Below are 18,417 nucleotides of genomic sequence, written 5' to 3' on the forward strand. Positions count from 1 at the left end.
CTCTCCTATTCCAGCAAGCCGGCCTGGCCTAATTTTCTCCCCTGTTTTAAAATTCTTCTAAATTGAAATTTTAATCTGTTTTAAATTATTGGGATTTTTAATTGTCTCGGGCTAAATTATTTAATCTGGTTTTAATTATGTTTCTAACTTTTGTATCTATGTATTTTATTTTGTGCCTGTTCACCACCCTGAGTCTTTCGGGAGTAGGGCGGTATATAAATTTAATAAAAACAAAAACAAATGGGCCGTGTGATATATTTGGCCCCCGTTGACCAAGCTGTATTAGAAGGCTTCTAGTAGTCATAAAACTCTATTTCCCTGTTCTTTTTTTTTTCCATTTGCAAAGGGAATATGGCCTATGTCCATATTGACACTACAGTACAGATTTTACCCAGACCTCAGTCCAAACTAGAAAATGCCTTGCTCTACAAGATCCAAATCAAAAGATCTTAGTTTGCTCACTGCATAAATGGAGCATGTCCTCCGCCTTGAAGCTTGTCCTCCACATTTTTTTTTGTTTCTTTCCTGTTGTGACACAATTGAAAGTTTCATGTTTCAGTCTGTCCTCTAGCAATCTCTTCCTCAAAAATATTTCACGCAGAAATAATTGAAATTTGGTTTTAGAGTAACAGAATCATTTACGGATAATCTGCTTTTTTGATGGAAGGAGAAGAGAATCCAGGAAATCTTCCTCATGTATGTTTGATAGTACATGCATTACCATGATAGTACATGGTTTGAGTAACTCAAACCATCTTATGCAAAGACAAGAGAAGAAATGATGACACAGACAGTAAATAGAAATGGTGGTGTGTCAATCTTTTCTGGAAATTATTTAATTATATCTTTTTATTGAGTCCCTTCATTTTTAAAAGTATTATTTTGGAAATGATAAATATCTGTTGGCAAAGTTGGGAACATAGGAAGCAGAGGTGGGTTTCAGCAGGTTATGACCAGTTCTGGAGAAGAGGTAGCAGAAATTTTGAGTAGTTCAGAGAACCGGTAAATATCACCTCTGACTGGCCCCGCCTCCATCTATTCTCTGCCTCCCCAGCTGAACGGGAGGAAATGGGAGTTTTGCAGTATCTTTCCCCTGAAGTGGGGGAGGGAATGGAGGTTTTACAGTATCCTTCCCCTGCCATGCCCACCAAGCTATGCCCACCAAGCCATGCCACGCCCACCAAGCCGAGGTGGCATAGTGGTTAGAGTGCAGTACTGCAGCTACTTCAGCTGACTGCAAGTTCAGCAGATCAGCAGATCAGCGGATCAAATCTCACCAGCTCAAGGTTGACTCAGCCTTCCATCCTTCCGAGGTGGGTAAAATGAGGACCCAGATTGTTGGGGGCAATATGCTATTTAGTATACTGTCTATTGGTGTAAGCCGCCCAGAGTCCTCGGAGAGTGGGCGGCATAGAAATATGACTAATAAAATAATAAATAAATAAATAAGACACACCCACAGAACCGGTAGTAAAAAAATTTGAAACTCAGCACTGATAGGAAGGTATCTTCTGCTAAGACAGACAATTGGATTCACATAGCTCAGTACTGTGGACACTGACGAGTAGCATTCTAGAGTTTGAAGTAGATGTTACCTTAAAAAGGCAGCTAAATGATACAGTAGAAAGGGAGATGCAACCTTTTACAGCAGAATCATGTTTGTATTTTTTTGGTGACTGGAGTTAGGTACTTACACAAACTAGCTGACATGGGAAACCTGTCTAAACTCAATAAGGCAGCTGTCATGGACTTGGTGAAATATAAAACATTCATTTCCTGGAAGGAGAAACAGCTCCACCTGCACAGATATTCCCAGTGGATTTCTGTGGAGTCCAAAGATATTGCCCCAAGTAAATATGCTAAAAGGAGAAGGGAACAGCAGAGGATGAGATGGTTATATAACGTCATCAATGAAATTTGAAATTTAGAATAACAGAGTTGGAAGGGACCTTGGAGGTCTTCTAGTCCAACCCCTGCTTAGGCAGGATATCCTACACCACTTCAGCCAAATGGTTATCCAACATCTTCTTAAAAACTTCCATTGTTGGAGCATTTACAACTTCTGGAGGCAAGTTGTTCCACTGGTTAATTGTTCTCACTGTCAGGAAATTTCTTCTTGGTTCTAGGTTGCTTCTCTCCTTGATTAGTTTCCACCCATTGCTTCTTATCCTACCCTCAGTTGCTTTGGAGAATAGCTTGGCTCCCTCTTCTTTGTGGCAACCCCTGAGATATTGGAACCCTGCTATCATGTCTCCCCTAGTCCTTCTTTTCATTAAACTAGACATACCCAGTTCCTGCAACCCTTCTTCATATGTTTTAGCCTCCAGTCCCCTAATCATCCTGGTTGCTCTTCTCTGCACTCTTTCTAAGGTCTCCACATCTTTTTTTACATCGTGGCAACCAAAACTGAATGCAGTATTCCAAGTGTGGCCTTACCAAGGCATTATAAAGTGGTATTAACACTTCACGTGATCGTGATTCTATTCCTTTGTTTATGCAGCCTATGCAATGAACATAATGCAATGAACACAAATTTGGGTAAACTCTGGGAGACATGGGGGGAGGGGCTGGCATCCTATAGTCCATGGGTCATGACGAGTTGATTATGATTTAGCAACTGAACAGCAACAATAAATATGCTAGCAGCTAATGCTTTTCTGACTTGCTACTTCTTTAAAAAAATGTATTAAATAGAAGAAACTTGAAAGAAACGAATGGATAGCAGAGGCATTTTTACCTATGTTGACAATTTCAGCTATAGATGGGCAGACGGAAATAAACTAATAACCATTTTATCCTAATTTTCTAATTAAAAATGCTTAGACTCAGAAAGAACTTCAGAAAGAAAGATGCTTATTGAAGGAAGAGCTGAGGAAATTGTGGTTATCTATCTAATTAAGAGCCTTGGTGGCGCAGCAGACTAAAGCACTGTTAAGTAACACCAGCTGCCTGCAATTACTGCGAGTTCAAATCTCACCAGGCTCAAGGTTGACTCAGCCTTCCATCCTTCCGAGGTAGGTAAAATGAGGACCCGGTTTGTGGGGGCAATAAGCTGACTTTGTATAAAATAGAACACCGCTTGGGTGGGGGGGCCGAAAGCCCTGCTAAGCAGGTATATACAAAAGTATGAAGGCTATTGCTTAACGCATTGTAAGCCGCCCTGAGTCTCCGGAAAAGGGCGGCATATAAATCGAACCAATAAATAAATAAATAAATAAATAAATAAATAAATAAATAAATAAATAAGTTAATAAGTTAATAAGTTAATTAGTTATAAGTTTTGTTAAAATAGTCTCATCGTCTGGCAAGATTATAGACCAAAGTTCACTACCTTGCTTCCTCACCATTAAGAATTTATGGCTCTTCCCAGTATATGCCTGATATATTTTTTTAAAAAAATCAGTTGTCCTATTTCTTTCAACTTTGTCAAGTATAAATCTCTGTGGAGATTCTCAGTCATCCAGATCATGGTTGTCCCAAAGGTGCTTTTTTTAAAAAGGCAACTGAACTTTCTGGTTTTTCCTTGAAGACGTTTCGCTTCTCAGCTGAGAAGCTTCTTCAGCTCTCTTGAAACTGAAGAAGCTTCTTGGATGAGAGGTGAAGCATCTTTATAGTAAAATCAGAAAGTCCAGTTGCCTCTTAAAAAAGCACCTTTGGGTTGGCCAAGTATAATGATTTTTTCTTGACTATCCTCTGCTTGCATGACATTTTAAAAATATGTGAGTTGCTACCATCACCTTAAGAGAACAATATGTCATACTAGTCTAATATTGATTGATTCTTGTGGATCATTATTCTCAGACCCTTTATTTATTTATTTATTTATTTATTTATTTATTTATTTATTTATTTATTTATTTATTTATTTATTTATTTAATGTAATTTATATGCTGCCCTTCTCCCGAAGGACTCAGGGCGGCTTACAAAGAAAACATTCAACGGAACAAAATTACATTTATTTTTATTATTTTATTTTATTTGATCAAATTTATATATAAACATTAAAATCCAATTAAAAATTGATTAAAATTATTTCAATGTAAAAATCACCCCTACGGATCAGCCCATTTCCAGATTTATCATTCAAAGGCATCTTTTTTTCAATCAAACCTTCTCAGTGCCTTGTATTCACAACTATACATAGCCATTGGAAAGACCATTGTGCTTCAACTATTCTGTTCGTTAGTGTAGTAGAAATATCCTTATTCTCCATAAGGATAAGGTTATTGTCTTCTTCCTTAGAATTAATTTCTATTTACTTTTCCAGCCCAGGGGTGAAATCCAGCAGGTTCAAACAGGTTCTGGAGAACCTGTAGTGGAAATTTTGAGTAGTTTGGAGACCTGGCAAATACCACCTCTGGCTGGCCCCAGAGTGGGGTGGGAATGGAGATTTTGCAATATCTTTCCTCCAAGAGGGGAGGGAATGGAGATTTTGCAGTATCCTTCCCCTGGAGTGGGGTGGGAATGGAGATTTTGCAATATCTTTCCTCCAAGAGGGGAGGGAATGGAGATTTTGCAGTATCCTTCCCCTGGAGTGGGGTGGGAATGGAGATTTTGCAATATCCTTCCCCTGCCACGCCCACCAAACCATTCCCACAGAACCGGTAGGGGAAAAAAATTGGATTTCACCTCTGTTCCAGACCATATTTCTATTATATCTTTTCCTTGAGGTCAAGAAAAAGAATATATATGTATGTATGTATGTATGTATGTATGTATATATATATATATATATATATATATATATATATATATATATATAATTTGATTTATATGCCGCCCTTCTCCAGAGACTCAGGGTGGCTTACAGTGCGTTAAGCAATAGCCTTCATACTTTTGTATATTTTTTACCTACCTTAGAAAGGATGGAAGGCTGAGTCAACCCCAAGCCTGGCAAGATTCGAACTTACTTTAATTGCAGACAGCTGATGTTAAAGTACAGTGCTTAGTCTGCAGAGCTATCCAGAGCTATTCATCACCTTCACCTCTTCGTGATCGAAATTCATTCAGAATGCTGGTTATCTTTCCCTTTGTCTTATTTAGCCTTAATGTAACTTTTCTTGTTCGCTTTCTGTTTTCATAATGAATGTGTCACTTGCATATACTATATTTAATGCTTGGTGCTTTGGTTTATCTGCTTCTGCTTTTTTCTTCTTCTTTAATTAGTAAAGGCTTATGGCATGGAGCTTCATATCAGCCACCCTGAGTCTTCGGAGAGGGGCGGCATACAAATTGAATTAATAATAATAATACTATCAGTACAATTAAATACTAGATAGAAATTGGATTCATTCCCTCTGCTTTCAAAACAGTATTTTCTTGTTGCATCACCACTTTGGGGATGCTGGAATGAGCAAGGCCAAAAGGGCAAACTGAATTAGGCGAAATGATTGCTTCAACTCAAACTTTCACCAGTTTTGTAACATTAATTGTTCATGAATGAGGAAGGGAGTTTCCAAGACTCTTCCTGATGCTCTTCACAAAATGACTTATCTGTTAACCAATAGGGTCAACCTAAACTTTCCTTTGATGACCAAAACCACAAAATTGACACTGTCAGTTGTCCTAAGTTCACCTGGAAGGAAACTTTAATAGTGAAGAGATGTTTTCTATCAATTCATTACTAAGGTGTCTTGAGATATCAGATATCTAACAGTTGTGGAAGTTGATCTCATGGATCCTGTCACTACCCTCTTCATAGCCTTCAATTGAATCTGGCAAGAAGTTCAGTAGCACTACTCCTACATAGGATATCGGATGAAGCAGCAAACATACACATTGAAATACTGTCACTACCATAGTGACAGTACCATAGTGACACTACCATACCAAATACATTCAATCTTCCTTTGTATATTTGTTTTAATTGTGTCTTCATCTATTCTCTCTGATTCATTCACTTCATTGTACTCTTTTCCTTTTGGTTTGCAATTATTGTATTCAGACAACATTTATGCAGCACTCACTCATTCTCACCAAATCACGTTGTGTTTTATGAGGCACAGATTTTTAATTACCTATTTTCTTTGGTATCTTTTCTGTGATATGCAATCTCTATTTTCATAATCATAATAATTAGGTATCAGGATGGAAAAGATATTTAATAATATTTAATATTTAACAAATATTAAGAGCCTTGGTGGCACAGCGGACTAAAGTGCTGTTAAGTAGCACCAGCTGCCTGCAATTACTGCAAGTTCAAATCTCACCAGGCTCAAGGTTGACTCAGCCTTCCATCCTTTCGAGGTAGGTAAAATGAGGACCTGGATTGTGGGGGCAATAAGACTTTGTATAAAAAAGAACAGGTCTTGGGGGGGCCGAAAGCCCTACTAAGCAGATATATACAAAAGTATGAAGGCTATTGCTTAACACGTTGTAAGCCACCCTGAGTCTCCGGAGAAGGGCAGCATATAAATCGAACCAATAAATACATACATACATACATACATACATACATACATACATACATACATACATACATCAGAAGGATTAGCTGCAACGATGGTCAGAATATGAATAGGATATCAGAGATAATTTTACAACTTAGAATAGCTAGCTAGAAAAGCAGCCCAGAAGAAATTGCAAACCACATATTTACAATGTCTAATAAACTATATGATTATACCAATCTAGTAACCAATAAGGCATTTGTCTTGGAGAAGAATGACATTTTTATGTTATCCTGCCCAATGGCAAGAATAAAAAGGTTCTGATCTGGTGAACATATATAAATTCTAGGGCTGAAGGGCACACTGAGAAGCTGAAGAACAGAATTCTGACCAGTTTATGAACTCGTGTGAACTAATCTATAAAATAAATCCAATCCTAGTATGAAATGATTGCCTGGCTCCAAATCACAACATGACTTCACTTCATGGCATTTCTTAAGCTCTAGTCTGGATAAAAAACCATGCAACAATGTTGAAGAAGAGGGATATGAAAATTCAGCTGCACTATTCTTTGCAGATTGATTGAGAAAGTGGAAGTTAAGTGAGTTTGTATAATGCTGCATGAATTTCTCCTCCATCTCCTCCTAGCGTTCAGTTTCTTTATTTCAATCAAGATCACGTGAAGTGCTAATACCACTTTATAATGCCTTGGTAAGGCCACACTTGGAATACTGCATTCAGTTTTGGTCCCCATATTATACAAAAGATGTGGAGACTCTGGAAAGAGTGCAGAGAAGAGCAACAAAAGTGATTAGGGGAATTGGAGGCTAAAACATATAAAGATCGGTTGCTGGAATTGGGTATGTCTAGTCTAATTTCTTTTATCTTTCTTTCTTTCTTTCTTTCTTTCTTTCTTTCTTTCTTTCTTTCTTTCTTTCTTTCTTTCTTTCTTTCTTTCTTTCTTTCTTTTATTGGATTTATATACTGCCCTACTCCCGATGGACTCAGGGCAGTGAACAGGCACAAAAATAAAATACATTAATACAAAAGTTAAAAGATATAATTAAAACCAGTTTAATGATTTAATGAAAAGAAGGACTAGGGGAGACAGGATAGCAGTGTTCCAATATCTCAGGGGTTGCCACAAAGAAGAAGGAGTCAAGCTCTACTCCAAAGCACCTGAGAGCAGGACAAGAAGCAATGAGTGGAAACTAATCAAGGAGAGAAGCAACCTAGAACTAAGGAAAAAAATTCCTGTCAGTTAGAACAATTAACCAGTGGAACAACTTGCCTCCAGAAGTTGTAAATGCTCAAACACTGGAAGTTTTTAAGAAGATGTTGGATAACCATTTACCTGAAGTGGTGTTAGGGTATCCTGCCTAAGCAGGGGGTTGGACTAGAAGACCTCCAAGGTCCCTTCCAACTCTTTTATTCTAAACTTCTTACAAAGCATCTGTTCAAAGCTTTACAAGGCAAAATTCTGCTTCTGAAGATACCACTCTTGTGTATTTTGCAGCTGATAGCAACCCTTAATGACAAAACCCTAATAATATGCAAGGGAAGGGATCTTCCTTTGAGATCAGCCCAAGCAAAATCCTTTGCAGAATTAGCCTTGCTCAAACCAGAATTTGCAAGGGTCAAACTCTGAAAGGCACATGAGGCAGATCTCCTATAGTCAGCTTTGGGGATTTCCCTGAAATTTGTTTTCTCCTGTAGTTTCTGCATTCAGACCTTTCAAAAATGTTCCTAGAGTGAACCCACATCAAACACATTCATGCACTTTCACATGACATCCCAGTATTAAGGAAGGAGGAGAAGAGGCCAATACTAAGAGAAAGTAGCACAAGTGTGGTAATCCTATAATATATCCTTAATTATTTAAAAAAAACCAAGTCTTTTCCCCCCCAGAAAGCTACCCTTTATTAGAATATGCATTCTGATGAGGATTGTCTTGGTTTTGTTCTTGAATTTTATTTTGGAAAGCAAAGTTATCAACAAAAAAAATGTGTTGTCCTTATGAACTTTCAGATTTGTTCTTTTCAGGTTTGTCCTTTTTGCCAAAGAAATACGGACACTGTAGTAATAAGAGAAGGGGCCCTCAGGGTTGAACCAACCCTTCCTCCGAGGTCCTTCAGTTCTGAGGTAACCTTCAACTGGGATGACCATCAACTGAAAATTCAATCCAATGGCTGCTGCCATTGTCTTCACTGGAAACTGCTTTCTCTGTTTATGTTAATCCTCTGGGGAAGTGTGGGAGATGGACACCTCACCCAGAAGGGAACCCAAGAAAAACTGTGGGGAGCCAAGAGCTCAGGTCGGTGCCAGAAAGCCATGATTGGAACAAAAATCCACTTTACTAAATGTGACCAATGAATTTCCACACATAGAATACTTAGTTTAAATATGCAGAACATCAATACAATTTTGACTGTAGGAAACTTGACAAATTTGACAATTTCCTAATATGCCTGAGGTAACTCCTCATCTGGGATACCACTTCATTCTCTCCTCAAAGATGCTCCAAGGTTTTCCCACCAAAAGTCTGACAGAATTCCCCCTTTTCCCAGGGATTTATTGGCTCCCAGGGGTTAGGTGACTCCCTCTGAGCATATCGGGCAGTCTGATGATTTAAAAGGCCAGTTCACAAAGTATTGAATTCAACAAAGAGTTTGTTGAAGCTTTGGAGATTTGCTTGGGAAAGGAGAAAAAAGTTATATGATCCTGTCTTAAGTGTTTTTCTCCATCTATAATCGGAAGCAAGTTTGTTGGGAATGCCAAAAAAGTAACCTTGCGCAGCAGAGTTTCTCAACCACAGCAAGTTTAAGATGTGTGGACTTCAACTCCCAGAATTCCCCAGCCAGCATTTTGAGAATGTTGAATTCTCAGTTCATTCCCACAATGAAAATTCTGGGAGTTGGGGTCCAGACATCTTAAACCTGCTGAAGTTGAAATACCCTGGGTCTGGAAGATTGCTCACTCTCCATTTTCTTCCTACAATGAGAGATCAAAATCTGTAACTTTGTTTGAAATATATTTATATATTGAAATATATTCGGGAACCAGTTTGTCCTAGTAGTTATGGTGCTGGCTTAGAAATCAGGAGATGTTGAGTTGTAATCCTGCCTTAGACATGAAAGCAGGATGTTGACTTTGGACCAATCACTCCTTTTCAGCCCAGTTTATGTCACATGATTGTTGTTGTGGGGAAAATAAAAGGAGGAAGGAGTATTAGATATGCTTGATGTCTTGAATTACTCATAAAGTAATAAAAGGATAAAAATCTAATAAATAATAAATTTTGTGGTGCTCCTGTCCCGAAGCAATGAGGTATTGGAGAAAAATTCAAAATTGGCTACAAGAATCAACCAATGAAAAAATTGAATTGATACCTGAAACATTTCTCCTGGAAATACTGAAGATGAAATATTGGGGGGAAAAAAAGATATCTAATTATACATATACTCACTGCAGCAAGAATAGCCTACGCCCAATATTGGAAAGGAAAGGACACACCACCAGAGGAACATATTATTCAGAAGGTTCTAGAATGTGCCGAAATGAACAAATTAACGTTAGAATTAAATGAGAAAGAAGACTCAGAATATTATACGGTGTGGGATGATTGGTACAAGTGGATTGATAATAGAATAAAAAATAGATAAAAGTTAATATAAATCTTAAAATGCATATGTAAATGCATACGTTATATTACAATGAAAAGTAAAAGAAGAATCAATCTAACCTGTGTAGAAAAATAACACTGTCTGACTGATTGCACTGTATTGTATTATAATAAATTTCAATTAAAAATTAAAAAAAAAAGAATTGAAAAAAAATTCTAATAAATAAATATCCAATGCTTTGCTAGGTATCTTCTATTTATTTTAGATCTAAAGGTTAATAATGTTTTCATTAGACTTTTCATTATCTTTGGGTGGATTTTTACTTCTTTTTTCATTCTAAGTAACTTTCTAGAGCAAGATTTCTCAACCTCAGCAGATTTCAGATGTGTGGACTTCAACTCCCAGAATCCCCCAGCCAAGCATTCTGAGTTCTAGATCATTAGACCAAACTGGTGTCTCACGTTCTCAGTTCTAGGGGGATTTTTTGTGACATTTTTGAATGGGTGTGATGTGATAAAGCCTAAGAAAGTCCTGCCTTACTGATTATTTTATTTGTTAAAGAACACAGAGATACATTGTTACCACATCCGGGGAAAGTTCTTACTTAGTTCCTGTTTTTGCTGATTTACTGTATGCAAGTCGGATTTTATGAGGTTGAGTAAAAGAATGAAAGGGGAATTAAGAGGAAAAAAAGCAAAGCAATTCAAAGTGAAAAGATGATCAGTGGAAAATAAATCTATTCACTCATTCATTAAACATAGATGACACTTCTATATAAATGTTCGAGTTGTAAAGTTGGCTAATGGGATAACATAAAGTGACTTAAAACATACCTTCCACTTTAAAGGTTTAAAACATTAAATGTTTTAAATCACTTTATAATTTAAGAAATAAATATTTCCTTCTAGTTAAAATGTAATTCAGCAAACTAATCCATCTTGTTAAATGTCTCAAATATATTAATTTGAGACATTTGAATTTGAATATAGAATTTCAAAGGATTATCCTGAAAGCAGAAGGACATTATTCCTACTCAATTAAAAGCAAGAATTGGCATAGTAAATTTAAATAAATGAAGTAAATCAACTAAAATCTAGCATATTTCCAATCCAAAAAAGTAAGCACGTATTCATTTATTTATGTCTTGCCTTTATTATTTTTATAAATAATTCAAGGTGACAAAGACACACAATACTCCCTTCTCCTATTTTTCCCATAACAACAACAGATGGGTTAGACTGGTCCAAAGTCATCCAGTTGGCTTTCTGCCTAAAACTAGAATTTACAATCTCTGGGTGATTGGCCCAAAGTCACTGATCTGACTTTCATGTCTAATGTGGGACTGGAACTCACAGTCTCCTGGCAATTGGCCCAGCCACCCAGCCAGTTTTCTTGCCTAAGGCAGGACTAGAACTCACAGTCTCCTGACATTTAGCCTGGTGCCTTAACCACTAGACCAAACTGGCTCTTTAATTATATAGGAAAGAGGGCAGAAAAGAGCGACAAAGATGAATGGGGGGCTGAAGGCTAAAATGTATGAAGAATGTTTGCAGGAATTGTGTTCTGTCCCCGTCCCACACACGTACCCCCACAGACGGCCCGGAGTTAATAAGCCACACGACAAAATCTTTGAAGATAAAGCTGGCAGCAACCCAGTGGCTAGCTGCCAATTCAGACTTTACACACACAAAACAAAGATTAGACTGTAAGCATTCCGATAAAGCAGGCAAAGTTTCAGCAATACAAGGATTAGTCCAAATGCAGTCCGACAAGGCAGGCAGAAGTCCAGTAATGCAGAGATCATGGATTATTTCTAGTTTTTGCTTGTCACAAACTGAACCGGCCACCACACCCACATTTATACCCTGTGGGGTGTGGTCCAGTGACTCAGCTAATCTCTGGCACGCCTTCCCCTCTGCTGCACATGCTTCTCTCTGCGCCTCTGCCAAGGATCCAGCCAGCACTTCCTTCGTCGCTGTCCACCTGTGGCTGTGGGGACATGCTTGGCTCTGGGCCTATCTCTTGGCCTTTGGTGTCCTCCGGAGGCATTGCCAGAGAGGAGGGTCCTGGAGAGGGAGGCCTTGCCAACTCCTCTCCCTCATTCTTATAGTCTGCATCTGTCGATAGCCCAGGCTCAGACAATGGAGCCACAACAAATTGGGTATGTCTAGTTTAATGAAAAGAAGAACTAGGAGTGACATGATAACAGTGTTCCAATATTTGAGGGTCTGCCACAAGGAAGAGGGAGTCAAGTTAATTTCCAAAGCACCAGAAAGCAAGACAAGAAGCAATGGATGGAAACTGAAGAAAGAGACAAGCAACCTAGAACTAAGGAGAAACTTCCTGACAGTAAGAACAACCAACTAGTGGAACAACTTCCTTTCAGAAGCTGTGGGTACTCCAACACTGGAAGCTTTTAAGAAGGGAATGGACAATCATTTGTTGCAAATTGTATAGGACAGTGATGGCTAACCTTTTTGCCATCGCGTGCCAAAAGCGGGGGGAGCGTGAAGGGGTGTGGTGTGCACGCGTGCCCAAACCCATAATTCTATGTGCCCTGCTCCCTTGCACATGTGCATGTGACCCCCCTGTACCCCCCCCGCTTTTGGCATGCAATGGCATGGTGGGCCGGTTTTCACTCTCCCCAGGCTCCAGAGCCTTTCTAGGAGCCTGGGGAGAGTGAACACGGCCTTCCCCATCCCCCCCGGAGGCCCTCTGGAGGCCGTAAACATCCAGTTTGCTGACTTCTGGCAGGACCGGAAAGCCGTTTTCACCCTCCTCAGGCTCCTAGAAAGGCTCTGGAGCCTGGGGAGAGTGAAAAACAGGCCTTCCCCCCACCCCCGAGATCCTCCGGAGGCTGGAAACAGCCTGTTTCCCTACTTCCGGTGGGCCCAGAAGGCCTGAAAATAAGCTGAGCAAGCATGCCCACCAATATGGCTCTGCGTGCCACAGGTGGCACACGTGCTATAGGTTCGCCATCACGGGTATAGGATCTCCTGCTTAAGCAGGGATTTGGACTAGTAGACCAATTCCCTTCCAACTCCGTTATTTTGTTATTCTGCTAAAGGGATTACAGGGTTGTAAAAAAATTTAAAAAAAATATTAAAAAAAATATAAATCTTTAATTCAAATAGGATTTCTGGTAGCTTCGTGGTTGTATCTATCCATTTTCATCGGTTACAGGATGAAAATGGGCTGCAATTTTCTTCTAAGTGTTTCCTTTTGATATGACAGGCTAGCCCAGAGGTCTTCAAACTTGACAGCTTTAAGACTTGTGGGCTTCAACTCCCAGAATTCCTCCTCCAATCATGTTAGCTCAGGAATTCTGGGAGTTGAAGTCCACAAGTCTTAAACTTGCCAAGTTTCTAGACCCTTGGACTTGCCTTTATTTCTAGAGCTTTTTTTTTTTTTAGTAATCTCTCCCATCCAATCATTAAACATAAATAACCTTGTTTATCTTTTTGAAGCCAAATCTAAAATTAGATGATTGATAATCAGTTGGGTATCTCTAAGTAAGTATTTTTGTAAATTTACAATTACTCAATTACCCAATTTTACACCCAGCTCATATGATGTCAGCAAAGAAGGAGAAATATTTTTCTGCTCTTAACTGATCAGGCAAACTTTGAGATTATAATAAAATGTCAGCGTTTCGACGCTGGCATAGAGAGCAGAGGAGAGAGAGAGATAAGCTCTGAACTTTTGCCTGCTAAATCCCTTTGAAGTTGGGTTGTCGTGGAAATGAAGGGGGGGAGACATTCCTGGGAAATCACGAGACAAGAAGTCTGAAGAATGACTTGGAAGATAACCAATGAGAAGCAGAGATTTGGGGATCGGAAAGGGAGGGATTGGGGGGGCAAAAGGTCAGTCTTGTCCGCATCGAGTCATGATCCGGTACTGTGCTCAATTAAAGAAGAGATTTCCTTAAAGATTGGCAGTTTGGAAATTCATTTATTTTGAAATAGCATCGAAGTCTGACATAAAAACAATAATGGGGAAAATGTAAACAGTGCAGTTTACATCCTAGAGTATGGAGCTGTTTTATAATTATAACTGCTATAAAATAAAATCAGAAAGAAGATACTTACTACTATAAAAGAAAATCAGAAGCTTCTCATCCAAGAAGCTGAAGAAGCTTCTTGGATGAGAAGGGAAGTGTCTTCAAAGAAAAACCAGAGAGTCCAGTTGCCTCTTGAAAAAAGCACCTTTGGGACAGAAGTTACTTCTTTCTAATTATTTTTCCCCCCTTTGATTTCTGCACCTTTGTCTTGGATATTTTCTTCTTCCTTTTTCCTTTTTTCATTGTAAATATTAGTTCTTGTTAATAATTATTCTGCACTAAAATTGTAATAAAATCAATTTTAAAAAACTTTTTGTAATAATTGTAATCCTGATACTTATATTGTGGTCCTTTTAGTTCTAGGCAAATAACTTTCATTTATTTAAAGAGGTTTTAAGGTCCTTCTGAAGTCTGCAAAGATCAGAAGTTTTAATTTTCTGTTAAGGATACTGTTTCATTGTTGTATTTTAAATTGAAAACCAATGTTGTATTTAGCTTTCCATGGTTATGGAAATTCTTTAAATTCTGCGAGGGCTATATGAAGTGCGTAATATATGCGTTGAGAATAAGAACATCAATATACATATACAAATATATTATTTCATAAACTAAAAGAATGTAAAGGTAAAAAAAGCAGTTCTCTGGTAACGTTTACTGAATTTTTATAGATCAGATCTGAATGATGAGGGTTTGGAGATAGGTTTTGCATAGAAAATGAGGTATAAATGTAAGAAGAAGGAATTTATGCTGGTTTATTAGGTTAAGTTTGCCATGATTAGATAAGATTTGGGCATACCTACTTTGGAAGGGGATCAGTGAGTTGAAGTACAAGAAGCGGGAAGTTAGACACTGCTATTTATAAGGTTTTTAATCTGTCTGTCTGTCTGTCTGTCTATCTATCTCATATTCTTAAAAAATAGTGAAGATTTTGGCACTTCACTCAGAGATTCAAATCCTTTCTAACATTGTTAAAATAGTTTAAAATTGCCTTTTGTGGTTAATGTAATTTGCCAGTTGCAGCCCTTTCTGGACCAGGACACCTTGCGCACGGTCACTCACACCCTTGTCACCTCCTGGCTGGACTATTGTAATGCTCTCTACATGGGGCTCCCCTTGAAGAGCACTCGGAGGCTCCAACTGGTCCAGAATGCGGCCGCGCGGGTGATTATGGGCGCAACTTATTGTGCCCACGTGACACCCCCTCCTGCGCGAGCTGCACTGGCTCCCAGTGGTCTTCCGGGTGCGATTCAAGGTGTTGGTCACCACCTTTAAAGCGCTCCATGCCATAGGACCCGGGTACCTTCGAGACCGACTTCTGCCACCAATAGCCTCCCACCGGCCAGTTCACTCCCACAGAGAGGGTCTCCTCAGGGTGCCATCGGCCAAATTATGTTGGCTGGCAACACCCAGGGGGAGGGCCTTCTCTGTGGGAGCCCCTGCCCTGTGGAATGAACTGCCCCCGGAAATGCGTAAGATCTCCGACCTCCGGGTATTTCGCTGTGCACTCAAGACCCTGTTGTTCCGCCAGGCCGGGCTATCAACACAATAGTTTTAAATTGGGTGTTTTAAATTTCTGGGGTTTTAAATTGAGCCGAATTATTTAATAATTTTAAATTATTTTAATTGATGTTTGTCTTGTGCTTTTAATAGGCTGTACACCGCCCTGAGTCCTTCGGGAGAAGGGTAGTATAGAAATAAAATTATTATTATTATTATTATAAATGTCTCATCAACAATATACTATATGAGTATATTTTTATGTAGCAGCTGATAGCAGATGTTAGAAAGAATAATAAGTAGAATTTATTTCATTTGGAGAAGTGGAAAAGAGAGAGAGACAGAAAGATGGAGACAGACAGAGACAGAGGCAGAGGCAGACAGGAACAGGGACACTAAAAAGAGAGAAGTTGCATTGAATAGCAGTTTCTGTATTAGATTCTAGGTTATTAGTGCGTCAAAGTACTACTTAGAATAATCTTTAAATACTACTTTAAAATATGTTTAATCCAGTAATCAATGCTTGGTTAGTTTAAAGAATGAAGAATACTGGCTAATTATAATAGATGATCTCACTAGTTGGTGGCATTTGATCTATATTTCAGTTTTAAAATACTCCTGCCTGCCAAGTAAAGCTGGAAAAAAACATACCCATCCAACCAGTAGTGAAATTCAGTTTTTTTTACTACCGGTTCTGTGGGCATGGCTTGGTGGGTGTGGCTTGGTGGGCATGGCAGAGGAAGGATACTGCAAAATCTCCATTCTTTCCCCACTCCACAGGAAGGATACTGCAAAATCCCCATTCCCACCCCACTCGGGAAGGATACTGCAAAATCCCCATTCCCTCCTGATCAGCTGGGACTTGGGAGGCAGAGAATAGATGGGGGTGGGGCCAGTCAGAATGTTTACTACTAGTTCTCCCCACTCCAGGAGAAGGATATTGCAAAATCCCCATTCCCACCCCCACTCTGGGGAAGGATACTGCAAAATCCCCATTCCCTCCTGATCAGCTGGGACTTGGGAGGCAGAGAATAGATGGGGGTGGGGGCAGTCAGAATTTTTACTACTAGTTCTCCCCATTCCAGGAGAAGGATACTGCAAAATCCCCATTCCCACCCCACTCTGGGGAAGGATACTGCAAAATCCCCATTCCCTCCTGATCAGCTGGGACTTGGGAGGCAGAGAATAGATGGGGGGTGGAGGCAGTCAGAATCTTTACTACTAGTTCTCCCCACACCAGGAGAAGGATACTGCAAAATCCCCATTCCCACCCCCACTCTGGGGCCAGCCAGAGGTGGTATCTGCCGGTTCTCCGAACTACTCAAAATTTCCGCTACCGATTCTCAAGAACCTATCAGAACCTGCTGAATTTCACCCCTGCATCCATCCAAGGTGACTACCTTCTCATTTCACAACCTAGTTCAGATGTCAAACATCTACATTCAAAGTAGGTTCCCCACAACTGTCACTACCTCCATTTCTTTCTCATTTATTTGCCAGGAATTGAGAGGGCAGGATGCCATGATCTTAGTTTTCTTAATGTAGAGTTTCAAGCCAACTTTTGCACTCTCCTCCTTCAGAGCTCAAGATATTTGGGACTAAATTGTGAGTAAAGCACTGGGTGCATCTTGGCCAATCTATGATGAACAAAGAGCAAGAAAGTTGGACAAAGGGACCCTCTCTATACTTCAGGGAGCAGGAGAGCCACATAAAGTTGGGTGATGATGCAGAATGCAAGGAGTCATGTTTTATCTGTGAAAGAAGCTATCTTTTCCTGGGCTTCTTATCTGGATTAAGTCAGATTCTTTTCCATTGTTCATTAAACTCCATCAAACCTATTTTAAGGATTATATTACTGTTGCAATAATGAAAAGAAATTGCAGTTCTGGTTCTGTGGGTACTGATGTTGGAGAAGCCTCTGGAGAGGTCTCAAGAAATTTGAGGCCAATTTGGTAATAAGCAAACATGGATTTCAATCTTGAGTTGCTTCCTGTAAAAGCAGCAAATTTCCAATAAAGGAACTGAATCTGCATTTGTACACAAAGTTTTGCCGTGCTTCTCCCTTTAGCCAAAGAGGTTGCATGAATTTGGGAAAATGTACATTAGCTCAATTTAAGGAATAGTGTATACATTTGTGTACATATCAAATTATATAGTAAACCCAGAGAGGTTTCTGGAGGCATCCATGAGATTGTTCATGATTTCCAAACCTATAAACGTAAAAGCATCTTTCATCCAACCTATTTTGTAAATTGAGCTAGCCCTTTTTGCTCATTATCTTCAGTGAAGATCTGAGCTTTTTCAGTATTAATTTGACTTTTCTCCAGGGATGGTCAGCAGAAGGTTCTTTAAAAGCAATTCTGCAATGCACTTTGCAAATCTTCTACATCTCCATCTATGATTTTATCATATTAAAGAGCAATTCCGTTTTGTATTTGCTGAGAATGCTATTAATTTCCTTGTTGTTGTTGTTGTTGTTGTTTTACTATCCCTGCCAGATTTAAAATCCCATTTCTGGGGGGGGGGAGATAAGGGAGAAGTAAACCAGCATATTATTTTCCAGCCCACCAAGTGCACTTTTCCCCACTCCCTCAAGGCACAGTTACATTGAACATAAGAAATCAGTGTTCATCCAAAATCCTGAAGAAGGACAAAGAACTGAAGAAGCTTCTTGGATAAGAAGCGAAACGTTTTCAAGGGAAAATAAAGAAAGTCCAGTTGCCTTTTGAAAAAGCACTTTGAGGGCAACCATGACCTGGATGACTGAGAATCTGCATTAAATGCTTAATTTCATTGGCGTCTTTCTTCCTAGGAACATTGCAAAACTTGCTGTCAGTCCATTACAGT

This window comes from Pantherophis guttatus, chromosome 3, assembly GCF_059756535.1.
Source record: "Pantherophis guttatus breed Tessera chromosome 3, ASM5975653v1, whole genome shotgun sequence".
Lineage (NCBI taxonomy): Eukaryota > Metazoa > Chordata > Lepidosauria > Squamata > Colubridae > Pantherophis > Pantherophis guttatus.